Here is an 11849-nt window from a genome sequence, read left to right as displayed (position 1 = left end):
ACATACAGAAAAGAATATTAAAGTATTGGCTTTAATATTAGCCGAACAGAACATTAAAGTGCCCCTTTCCATTCAGCGGGTGTCTGAGCCGCTGTGTCCTATCTTCTGACAGTCGCTGTTGTTTAAATCTGAAGGGAGATCTAAAGGGATCCCCCCCAACACACACACAATAGAAGCAGGAAGCAGAAGCAGGGACCATTGTCAGAAGGGAAGAAGGTGACTATTCATTGTTATCAAAAATGACTTAAATTCGATCATGTTGTGATATTAAGAAATATAAAAGTCAATTAATTGTCCATAATATTGTTATTCTATTTTTTCAAAGAAATGTTTGTTAAAAGAAAAGTCATGGCACCAGCTGGATTTGAACACACAACCTGTAGGTTTAGTAATCAGGCACGTAGACCAGTGGGCTACTAGGGAAGTCACATGAAGAGAGAGGCGAAACAGCCCTACATAGCCCTGTCGCAGTACACGAATAAAATCATATCGTTATTAATTTCTTTAGATACGCGATTCCATATTATATTAGCAGAAAAGCTTAAAACTACCACTTTTTTACACGCTATTTCACATGTTAGTTAAAGACTTCGATGCTTAAAATGTTTAGGGAGAAATGGAATACTGGTGTGTATTTTTCTTTAAGGTACCGATTCCTGGAATCTGACTGGCTGACACCCTTCTGAAGTGGTTCCATAATATCTGGTATACGGAAAAGAAAGCGTTGATAAAAAAAGCCTGGATTCTCATGTATCTGATACAAGTATCTTTTAATACAGTCTTTGATGTACACTTGAGGATCCTTGTGATATTTTGAGCTATGGTTGAATGATAAGTGTCGCAGTTTAAATAATTTTCGTAGTTAGAAATTATGAAACGCTCTGTTAAAAGCAAGGGAGTTTTTATGTCCGTTGCAGTAAAAGAAAATGCCTGACAAAGTAGGGCTTGGACAGATTCCAAGTGCTTGTACAAATGTGCTAAAGAAATTAGCAAAAAAAGTCATTCCTTTTATCGTATTGGCTAGCTAATGTCCTGTCCTCGTTAGTTAGATCAACGAAATGCTGTGGTGTTTGTCAATGAAAAAACTAAAAGTATTTTCGTTTAAAATGACGGTTAGAAAGAATGTTGACCAGCGTAATACTTTGAGTTTACAGCTTGTCCAAAGTCATTCATTATTAATACTGTTAGTAATATCTTCGGTAAAGGCTTTGATGCATAAATATTTCTGATAAAGGTAGGTTGTGTACTTTTGTCCAACTGAGCAATCTTGCTTTTATAAAATATACCAACTTTTTAATGACTGATGATTAACATGCTGTAATACACAGTTTAAATTTAAAAGCTCAAATGCTGTACATGAGAGGTTAAGCTTTATTGGCTCCTCCTGGCGGTTTTACAAGGTGATTCCGGATACTTTCCGGCATGACGTCAAATGACGCGATATACCGCGTGATACTGCTTTTTGATGCAACACGACCACCGGGGTATACCGCGAAATACCCCACCCATTTTGAATGGCTGCATCTGTAGAAACATGTGGCTTTGGTGCAGAGTTAATTAGAGAATGTACCAATTCATTTAGTAAAGCTACTTTTACTGTACATGTTTACTAAAGGTGAGCAGTACTTCTAGCATGTCTCACATTTAGAGGTTATCATGTACAGTATGAAACCTTTAAAGTTACACCACATTGTACAATTTTACACTGACCACTGAAACTAAGCAGTGAGCCTGGCCAATACCTGGATGGGAAACCTCTTGGGGAAAAAGTAGGTTGCTGCTGGAAGTAGTGTTAATGGGGCCTGTAGGGGACACTCACTCTGCAGTTATTGCTAAATGGTGCCCTCTAAAAGTGTTAGGATAGCAAAGAGCAACTTACAGTCACATTTGTACTGTATTTGTATTTGGGACAATGAGGTATAAGTACAATATAGTATTGATTTAATTTTCAGGTTATTCCACGTATACAATACATTTGATCATATTAGAACAAAGAAATACTTTGACTTCAGCCCAATTATATCAAGTGACAATAAGCTGATTAACAATATGCACCTCTCAGCTGTCTCAATGCTATTACTCCTTCAGAAGAAGGTTACATAATATCGGTTTGTTTAATGATGAAGAGAGTAGAAATAAGCATTATTAAAAGAGCATTATTAGAATTCACAGGAAAATTTCACTGTCCCTATACATTTTGGAGAGCACTGTACAGCATGTCAGCCCATGTTTATTGCTGAATGCTTGGGAGTGGGGTGTTTGGGAAAAGGGAGGTACACTGCTACACATGTATAATGGTCAGGGCCAAGGCTTAAGACACTCAAGAGCAAAGATTCAGTTATGACCTTCATGGTCATTTTTTATATATACCATATTGCTTGTAAATGTTCTGGAACAGTGTAGTGGCAAGATAGAAGAGAACAAAAGCACAGAACTTATTTAGGGGAAGAGAGAGCATAGAGAGCATGAACTTCAAAGGGACCGATGTGTGCAGGAGCACAGACTGCACAAAACTGCATAGCGAATTCAGGTACATGAATGCACAAAGGGTGTATACTGTAGCTATGAAGCAGCAGACAGGCAACACAGTGGTGAAGATTTTAGGGGAAACCTTTGCCTACTTTACTGTAGGTCTTCTCTGCCCTGTTCTGTATTCATTTTCAACTCACCTGTAAAGTAAATCAGCAGGAAGAATAAAAAATAACTGCACCTGTAGACAGAGTGTAAAAGACAACACAAAAAAGAATCAAATCCAGTGTTCTGTCTTGTACGAAAAATGACAACAGAATGAATAGAAAGGAAAATCTTGTTTTGACAAGGATTTCCTTTTTCATAGAGCAGAGGCAATAGTAGAAACAGAGCTGGTAAATTATGAATTAACAAGAGACGCCACAGGGGCAAGAGAAGGATTTAGCCACATTTGCACCCTAAGAACATAAGAACAATTAAAATAAGAGGAGACTGTTTAGCACGACTAGCCCATCTGGCAGTTAGTAGCTAATTGATTCATGGATCTTATCCAGCCATTTCTTGAAATAATACAGAGTATAGGCTTCAGCAGTATGGCAGCTTATTATGGTAGAGACTTTCTCAGTTTTGTTCTCAGTTTTAAATGGACACTTACGGTGTTTCCACTTGTGTCTTCTAGTTCATGTTTCTTTTCATTCTGAAGAAGTATGCAGGGTTGACTTTGTCAGTGTCTTTGAGGATGTTGAATACTTGTAACGATTTTAATATAACATCTCTTGCTTTAAATTCTACACTTTAAACTACATACAGTATATCCTAACAGTTTGATATCTCATTCATAGGATACATGAGATATATTTGCTAATCGTTATTTGGCATTCATCATTTTCTTATATGTAATCCCTGCATGAAATGACAATGATGGCATCAGTCATGTACTGTATGACCGCAGTATCAGTTTTCATTCTGTTAGCAGCAAGCATACAATATTGGCAAGTGGATGGTCACAGATGGTAATCTAGTACAGGACTGTAATTTAAATCCAATGTATTTCCCAGGGAGAATGTCTGATTCCCACATCGAACACAGCAATATTATTATGGAAGATATTGCACCCACTATTATACTGTACATTACATGCAATGCAAGTTTGGAGAAAGTGAGAGGATTCTGCCGTATATTGCACAATCACTGGACATAAATACCAATAAGACCATATGGACTACTGTATACTTGACTGATTCCTGCAATACCGTCCTAGTAAAATTATTTCCCCTTGCCTCCTGATATAGAGTCTGTACACAAAATGGGCAGCTGTCCTGGAAGGAAAATCATCCACAGTATACAGTATGTATATACAGTATGCTCTACTTTCTTCCTTAAAGCAAAAACTATCACCACAAAGAAAAAAAAAACATGTAACTGGTCTATGGTGACATATGCAATACTTTATATTCCAGCCTATGACAGAACAGGTGAAGAGTATATGTAAATGTCTCATCCACTATCCTTGATGTAAAGAGTATTTCTGTATGAATAAATAACCTAGCTTTTGCTTTCCCAGTCTCCTGAAAATATATCCGTTCCAAGGTGCCCATGAATTTTAAATTTTTATTTTCCCATCAAAATTGCATTGCTTTCCTTCAGCTATTGTTTATCTTTCACTAATAAATTTTGCATTTCTGTAACCTGGTATTTTAAACAATTATTAAAATGAAAAGGAGTGCAAAATCTTAAATACTCTGAATAAATCAAAATAATACAAAATATATTTATTCTAAAATATTATAACCAAAATATAGAGTAGGTAACAAAACGGATAGAAAACTGATTCTGCAGAAGAAAATGAATAAAGGTGCATACTTGTGATAAGAGACTTATGTAAGAACCATGTTCAAATGGGTTTGATCCATAAAAGAAGCTTAAGCTTGACCCAGGAGTGTCTCCACTAACTGCATGCAAATGAGCTGGCCAAATCAATCCTGTTGACACTTGCTTATACCAACTACTCTTCCATGTCAGAATGGAAGCTACAGTGGATAAGAAATAAACAATTCACAGACAATAGCAAAGATTGTCCTTACAAATACAAAGAACATATGGCTAGAGTTTTAGTATTTCAACATGTCTCAAAACTGTTAAATGTTCACTACATAAAGTGGCCAATCACATACTGTAGGTACATAATTATTTCCTTTCTTTTTTACCAATGTGGACTGGTAAAATCCACATTGGTAAAAACCAAATCTTATTTGCAAGGTCAAGCATAAGTATTCTTAATGTTTGTGTATGATAGCTAATAAGTAATGCAAAGTTATCGGAGTTGCAATGGGCCTTGCAGTTCTGGGGCCTATGGCTCAGTTTTGGGGTGCTATGTGTGATGTTTTTATGTTCTCCCCAAGGTCAGGTGGGTTCCTCGGGGGTACTCTAGTTTCCTCCCACAGTCCAAAAAACACAATCAATCGAGGTTTATTTATCAATGCACAACAATACTGCATAGAGCGGTGGTTGTCGGCAGTGAAATGCATTTTTCGCAAGCTCGCCAAGGAGAGATAGGACAGAATTTGATAGAAGGTTACAAGAAGAATACAATAAATTATACACTAACAATTTAAAAGATTACACAATAATAAAAAAGGCAGGCGGAAAAAAAACGCAGGCGAGAAAAAAAAAACACAGGAGGAAAGAAAAAAATGCAGTGGACTGACTATTTATCAGTGGTCATTTGGGTAATTGCTGGTGGCTGTTTTCCACCGGTGAAGACCGATGAAGAACACCCAAAGAAGGCTCCACAGCCAAAACGTTGTGCTTCTTTTCTTCTCTTTTCAGCATGGAATAAACCTTGTTCCTTTGCAACCTACATATGCTGATGCAGCTACCTACTTGAACTACTGTGTAATTTTGTTGAGTGCAAAGTCTTTAAACAGGAAACAAAAACATATAATACATATATTAATATTACTATATTATACTACATACTGTATATGTTTTCTTTTTTCTCTTTTCAGCATGGAATAAACCTATTATTTCTTCATATCCTACATAGTTGCACTTAGGGAATATCCGATATTTAAATTTAACATCATAGTACCCTAAGTGGGTAAGTTGAAACAATGGACATTCTTTGAGTGTCTTGATTGAGATTTTTTGTCCTTGAAATGGTCAGATGTAGCCAGGTGATTGCACTACCTTTATGAAAAACTAGTATAGGTAGTTCTCCACATACTGTATATGCACTTAATTTGTACATTTTTGGTTTGAAACACCTACAGAATATATAACACATCTTAATTTAGTACTCACTTTAACATGCTTTAATGTGGCAAGCAATTGACAACTTGAACGTTTGAGGCAATGTACTGTATGCTGCATGTACTGTACCTGGATGAACAGTCTTTGTAGGTGGAGGGGTAATCTTTGAGTGCTCTACCAGTCACCCTTCATCTACCATCATCTCACACTTACTAAATAAATCAGTAAAATGTATTTATTGTTTTAGTGTGTGTCTTGTGTTTATATTGCATAAAATTTCAAATACAGTCAATAAAAAACTTGGAAAAATGGAATGAAGATACCTTTAAAACTCAGTTAAATGCAAATAACTTAACTTAACTTAACAAATATAAAACTATTAATTTAAAGTCTTGTTTTTTTAAAAAAACAATGAGGAACAAAACTGGAATCTTAACAGTGAATAAATCAAAACAATTCATTTTGATTCAATCAAACAAATTAAAATATTACTGATTTTTACACCATTCAACATCCACCTCTAATGACAGTCTTCCTTTCACAGTAAAACCGATAAACACTGACAAACATTTAAACAAATAGTTTAAAAACAACTTTATGTACAACTATATAAAAAAATTACAAGAATATATACATGAGTATGAGTATATGTTTTTAGTTGGGATTTTGTCCTCAAATTGAGAGTAGACCAGTAATGTATCACCCTTATTTGCATGCATTTTAATGAAAAAAAAAAATTCTGTGTTTTTGATTTATTCAGCATTTTTCAAGAACACATCTGCTGTATTAATTGAGAACTACATGTACATTTAAGCATACTACAAATATACTTACTATATTACAAACTTTTGCACTTAGTATATACTTAAATTATACTTGGTCTCATACTTAAGATGTGGTATAGTTAATTAAAGTACATTGAAAAACTGTATGCATATCTTTTTATACTACCACTGAAATTTGAATTATACTGAAGAGATACTAACAAAATATTACACTATTAATTCATTTTGTACTGTCAATAAGATAGTATTGAGGATAAATGTAAAGCTACATTTACCACGCAAATAATTGTTTAAAACATTGTTTGCACAGTTTCCAGTTAGTAAATAAATTAGGTACTGCAGTTTTTGTTGCTCAAAATGGTAAATTAACATTAGCTGGTGTACACTGGTGTACACTGGAAAACCTAAAATAAATGAGGATTAGAGATGTAGAATTAAACCCATCAAAACATTAGATCCAGATGTTTCAAAATGTTTGCACCTCTTTGGACATATTGTTCGATATCAATAGCAGTTTTGAGAAAATAAAATTTGAGGGGGCTTCTAAAGTATAGAAAGCCAAACTTTAGTTTTTTATTAAATGCTTCCAGGAGAACACATATTTTGAAATGTTGAAATATTTTTATTGCCATTCTTTAAAAAAAGTATATTCCTATTTCATTAAAGATAGTTAATTAAAGCAGGAAACATCACCAGCCTGCTAAAGGACACAATCAAATAGACAGCTTTATATCCTTGTGAGTTATGAAAACAAACAAGATGCAGTACATATAACTAATTATACATAATTATGATGGAGCAAATTAAATATTTCTATTTAAATAATGTATTTTCTCTTTCATTGGTAATACCCTGGCTGGTTTTTATATTCAGAAGCTTAAGGGCCTTTTTCAAGCTGACACTCAGATAAGCACTGATATCAGAGTTGTATTATGTCCTCCATCCACCTTCAGGAGCCAGTTATTACATAGAGTTGCAGTGAGCCAGAGTCTGACACAGCAGGCATATGATACAAGACATGCAACAATCTGGACTGTGTGCCAGTCCACTGAGGGGCACATACACACTCTTCATTCCACACAGGGAGCTATTTAGAGATCTAATCACCCTAAATAGAACGTCTTACAGTGTGGAGATACTGTAACTGGAGATTCCAGAGGGAGAATATGCAGACTCCAATCTAACAAAGGCTGAGCCAGGAAAATCATATCATGACCCGTGAGTTAAAATAATATACTGTACAGCACAAATGTTTGATGTCTTTCATAAGAATCTGGCCTATTCCATGAGAATGGAATAATGAAGTATGTTTGATCTGCACCCACAAATATGCATTTCCTTTTGAACATTTCAGGTCATTCAATTACATTTTACACCTCTGTACCTTGCTCTATCTATCTATCTTTCAGATGCTTATTTGGGTATATTTTCATTGCTGAACAATTAACTTCAGCATTTTAATGAGAGCACAGCATTTTGTAACGTAAATGGAAGAGTTGGAAGAGTTTTCATGAGAACAATAAACTTTTAAAACAACCTATAAAATTAAAGCTAATTAAAACCATAATTAAAGCTATAAGCTATAATTGCATATTCCACTTTTAACATAACAACACTATTATTTTTCAGTCTGTGAGTTTATGAAATAAGTACTAGTCAATTATTTTAACTCTGCTATTTTTAACATCTTTGCAATCCCTGATTAAATCCCACTTTTATGACGTCAGATTAATCAATGTGTATGTTTAGTCTTTGATTTGTTTGTTATACAAGGTTCATTGTTGTATTAATAAAAGTGTATACTTTGAGTTGTATAATTTATTGTCTTTTGTTTTTTTGCGATTGATCCCTTAAAGCCGTAAAATTACTCCAATTTCCCTGATTGCACTTTGAATTAAATTTGATACTAATATTAATATTTTTTATTGTGAAATTAAGCAGAGTCCTCTTATTTGTTACCTTACTTGGGTTCTTATACAATGAAACTCAATAGTTATTTATTATCACACAATATAAGATGTACAGTGTAATGTACTGGGACGGGTTTATAGTAGCACATATCTTTTAATAGACAGGTCCTGGGGAAACAGACATAGCCAAATGGTGAAAATACAGCAGCCTATTTAGAAGGTGTACTAAATTCCAAAACACACAGAACAAAACCTTAGCTCCTCCTTTTTTTAAATCGTTTCTTCAATTTATTTTTAATAATCCTCTCAATAAATACAGCTGGATAGCTAACCTGCATATCAGATTCAGAACAATATTCCATCTCAAATCCAAAAAAACTTTTTTTCTGAAAATCTCACTCTCCATAGTCCACAGTCCTATAATTTAGTTACTTCATTGTTCCCATTTCCATCTGGTTTAGTGCATAGTGGAAACTCTATGCTCTTTTAAAGACAGTCTTAATTTCCTCGTTTTTAACTACCACCCCACCAATTGTCTTTCTCCAGTTAGTCTCTCCAGTTAGTCAGGTGATTGAGAGTAGCAGATCATGCCCCATAGCTTCCTGGAGAATAATGTTCAGACGTGATTTGTCATCTTGTTATGACTATTGGAAGGGGCTATTGTGGTGTCTAAGAATTTAGACAATAATTCTAGACAATGGTCAACAACTAGCTAGTGCCAAGATTTGCAGTTCTTGGAAGATTTAAAGCAAGAACAAAACTTGAAAAAGTTGATGTACACTGATCAAAGGAATCATCTTGTTTACATCGGTTAATTAAGTTAATGGGAAATTATTAAGGGTCATTAACAGTCCAGGAAAATTTTATAAAAAGGCAGAGAGAAAAAGAGACAAGGAGAAAAACACAGTAGAGAAAAAAGAAACAACACAGGATGGACAAAAGACACAAAGAGAAGAGAAAAAGAGTGCCAGGTGTGAGGTTCTAGTTCAGATCAACCGTAAAGACCAGATTCGTGTTAAGCATCTGAATCTTGTTAAGAGAGCATGCTCTCTTATAGCATGCTATTCTGTTGTTTTGAAGAATCTCTGATTTCCTGTATTGGGAATCCCTAGGTTAAACACGGCCTCTCCTAGTTAGTGGATGCATTTTTAGAATAGGAAGATAGGTTTTCCATTCATATTGTAGCATCCATATTTACAGAGAGATTTAACTGTAGGTCGAATTCTGTCTAGTTAAGAAGGCAGATTTCGTTGGCCTGTGTGTTATATACAGTAGGTCTTTAAATACTTGGTAGCAGCCTGGAGTATTTCTGGTCGGTCAGGATGTAGGCCTCTGAGCCTCTGAGAGGCCTCTGAGGATGTATCCTTCTTGGACACTTTTCAGTATTCTCTACTTTCCTAACCCCCTATTTGTAACAATATTACATAAAAATATGAAATTATCTTGTTTTTCTAGTTAAAGTAGTTTTTTAAGAAGGTTAAGTTATAATTAATTCCAAACTTTAACTCAGTGTTAACTTGTGCATTAATCATGTTATTCCACTTAAGTACTTAAATGTACAAACCATATAATTCACAGTAATGTCAAGATGGTTTCAAGTCTTCCCCATAAACTACAGCATGGTATTGATAACATGTATTAATCTCAATGTATTATTTTTGAACGTATGAAAATCCCAACATAAAGACATAAAATATATTAAAAGATTGTTTCAAAGTATATATAATGCTATGTTTTAGCATATGGAAATGATTCGATATTTAAATAACTAAAATAATAACCTAATTAAAATATGCTATATTACTATTATTTTATATCTCATCAAGGCAGAAAAGCTAACATTTTTAAAACGCCTTAAATAATCAAATATAATACAAAACATCTTAATTTGATAAGAAGACTATTCAACTCCTTTCAAAGACTCACAAATTTCATACTTCTGACCATGTAACCTACAAAGTATTCTTTATCCACAGTTTCCTTAAAAGACCACAGCTATTCCATTCACCTTTTATTGCAACATAAGTTGCTGTATTATGTGCAAATATAGCACATATCCACCAGTACACATATACATAGCCCTTCTGACTATTTCAAGCCTGTGGGCATTATATTTGTCTTGCTATCTTATATATTGCATCTTTTCAAGAATGCACACTCCCATTTATATTGGCAAAGCAGGAAGAAGACTGGCCACATGTTTCACAGAACATAATACAACCGGGTTTAAAGATTTTTACAAAACAACAGTTTCCCATTTTACCTAACCCAGCTATTGTGACATTAAACAGCTTGTCTGTGTCTTTCCAGCATTCATACTCCAGAAGGACATCAATGACAAAGTTGGGTTTACTGCATATTAGCTTCATACCTTGCCCAAGCTATCAATTATTGTATATATATATATTTAGATATAAATGATTGAATTTATAAATGTCTCAATTTATATTCAGATTTCAGCCTTTAATGCATCCCTGGAATTTAATTCTTACATTTCTTTTTCTTTGGACACCCTTTCTAACCTACCATACCTATTCTCACATTCTTTTTCTTATGATCTCCTCAAACACCTCCCGGCCTCATGTCCCTGCTCTTCCTGTTTTCTCCTGAAAAAGGCTCAAAAAAGAAAACTAGAAGTTGTTTTCTTCTGTCTTACTGCTTTTGAGTGTGGAATTAACCTGTTCTTGTCCCTATTAAGTTCTCATCCTAACACAACTCTTCACACAAATCGATTTGTTTCTACAATTGCTTTCAATCTGTAAACAGTTTTATGTCATAACTACAGAAACTAAAATGCCTAAATAAGAACCATGTTTTCCCCAATCAGTTATTTTTTAGAACAAATGTTCTTATCACTGTTAAAAGTATTGTGTACAATAAGGTCTTGAGATTTATAAGAGTTTGGAGCAAAGAAACGTTGCAAATATCCAAATTCGCTTTTATAACAAAGTCCATCGCTATACAGTTGCATGATGTACAACCATATACTGTATAATATGTATGGTTAAACGACATAAGTAACCCTTCCTTATATGATAATTAAAGTAGTAATGCATTGGATTTAAATTAATTAAAATTGATTAATTAAACCATCAGTAATCACAAATTTATAGTAATTATAATTACTGTATGTTGGCAATTACTGTAATTACTATAAAGAGAAATTATAGTAAAAATCCTCTATGATTAGCATGCCCAACTGCAACGAAAAGGGTAATAAAACTGTCAGAGAGCCTGTAAAGCCCTCTCAAGCCTATCATTCCCCACGCTGCTGACAGAACTGGGAGGGTTCTATCACTAGCTAGTCTGTGATTTGTCTTCCGATCTTAGTCTGTTACACTGCTCATTTGAAAATAGCTTTAATAACCTTTGGCAGGGTTTCATCCCGCTCTGCTCTTTTTCCATGCAAGATCCAGTCAGCCAGACCAAGTGG

This window comes from Atractosteus spatula, chromosome 8 (genome assembly GCF_055471065.1).
Source record: "Atractosteus spatula isolate fAtrSpa1 chromosome 8, fAtrSpa1.hap1, whole genome shotgun sequence".
Lineage (NCBI taxonomy): Eukaryota > Metazoa > Chordata > Actinopteri > Semionotiformes > Lepisosteidae > Atractosteus > Atractosteus spatula.
The sequence above is the reverse complement of the archived record's forward strand: the minus strand, read 5'-3'. Positions refer to the sequence as shown.